This window comes from Benincasa hispida, chromosome 12 (assembly GCF_027475165.1).
Source record: "Benincasa hispida cultivar pf3 chromosome 12, pf3_genome.v1.1, whole genome shotgun sequence".
In the NCBI taxonomy this organism is placed as follows: Eukaryota; Viridiplantae; Streptophyta; class Magnoliopsida; order Cucurbitales; family Cucurbitaceae; genus Benincasa; species Benincasa hispida.
The window spans coordinates 75,886,036-75,887,807 of NC_143489.1; the positions used below are offsets into that span (position 1 = coordinate 75,886,036).

Below are 1,772 nucleotides of genomic sequence, written 5' to 3' on the forward strand. Positions count from 1 at the left end.
TATATAATAAGTTAGTTATTATATACTTTTGTTATAATTTTAATTATGAATTAAAATTATTTATTATTTTATTATTTAAATAATTTTTCTAATTATTTATTTTTTTAAAAAAAATAATAAAGGGGAGAGAGTTATAACTCCCTCATACACCTTTTTCTCTCCACCATTCACGTGAAAAAGTGGTGGAGGGGTCTGATAGAGAAAAAGGTTAGAGATACACAGAACGTAAGTTTTTTCTCTGAAAAGTTTTTTGTCTTCCCAGGTTTTTCCTCTCAATTCTTTTCTCATTCTCCCTCAATCCCAAAACCTCTTCAGAGCCCACACCTCCTAGATTCTCACCAAAGAATACCGGAGTTTCTTTCGTGGTTGTGTTTGTGGGATTCCTTTTTAAGAATGTCTTCAAAGGTAAGGTTTCCTATCATTTTGTTTTTTTTTTTTAAGCATGTTGTATATTTTTGTTTAAAAACGATTGGGTTTTTGGCATGATCCACTTCCGTTGTAATCCCCTTCACAGGGGTTCTTTCAACAATGGTATCATTATCCGTTCTCGAATTATTTCCTTCTTTGAACTTGACCACAATCCAAACCCATTGTCCTCCCAATCTTCATGGTTTTGTGAGATCCAGTCTAAGATGACATTTGCCTCATTGCATGTCTTTTGTAGCAAGCCACCTTCCGCCACAAAGTTAGTTGTGGTCTATGATGCTTCTATAAGTCCATCATAGAAAATTTTCATTTGCACACAATCTAACAAAGCGTTATGAGGGCAATTTTTAACTAATTTCTTGAATCTCTTCCAAGCATCACTCAAGGTTTCCTGATCTCTTTGTTTAAAATTAATGATGTCTATTTGCCACTTTTTATTTTCCATAGGAGAGAAGAACTTCTTCATGAATTTCGCCACCTTCTATCGACATGATGTGATTTCATCCGATTCTAATTCATACGCCCATTATCTTGCTTTATCTTTCAGAGAGAATGAAAATAATAATAATCGATTTTCCTCAGTTGTGACATTTGGAATCACAAAGGAGTTGCAAATTCTAACAAAGCTCTTTAGGTGGGTTTAAGGATCTTCTCTTGGCACGCCTCCAAACTGTCCGGCTGTTTGGATCATCTGCAACAATATTGATTTCATTTCAAATTTGGTACCTTCTGCTAATGGTTGCATGATGTCTGGTGAAAAGTTATATAGGTTGGGTGAAACATAATCTCTAATCGGTCTATTGCGATCATTTGTAAGAAGTATGGGATTGGTGCTTACCCCATTGTCGAGTTTAGAAAAGAATCAACAGAATAGCTAATAGCATAATCACATTTAGTGCTACGGGGTTTTTGTGTTGATCTTGAAGGAAATCAAACTCGAGATTTCCATGAGCAGCAGAAAATAGATCATTCCAAATTACAATCATGAATGAACATTACTGTCACACCCTCTCCCAAATTACCCTCTTAGTCTAGAAGAGGATATAACAGTGGTAGTTACTAGTCCTACTGCCAGCACTCACCACTTTAGCCTTCTAATCTAAATACCAACCTGTTAAACATTAATAATGTACGCATACAGCATGCCTCCACAAGGTTCTACAAAATATTATATAAACACATGCAAACAGTCATGACATAACATCTACGGGTAAAATATTTACAGTTGGGCCCAAACATCACTAACAAAGCCCTAGTCCCTCTCACAATATATGTACATAAACAGACCATCAACCTAAGTTCTTCTTAACAAGTCGGGCCTTTCAGTGGCAAGCAGCAGCATGATC

General features: G+C 35.6%; 1 non-coding gene across 1 annotated transcript; it reads left to right on the forward strand.

The window, feature by feature from the left end:
* The first annotated feature begins 752 nt into the window (after positions 1–752).
* On the forward strand, positions 753–860 carry LOC120068712 (small nucleolar RNA R71). Its single transcript, XR_005479337.1, has one exon. It is a non-coding gene; the product is annotated as a small nucleolar RNA R71 (small nucleolar RNA).
* Positions 861–1,772: the final 912 nt, after the last annotated feature.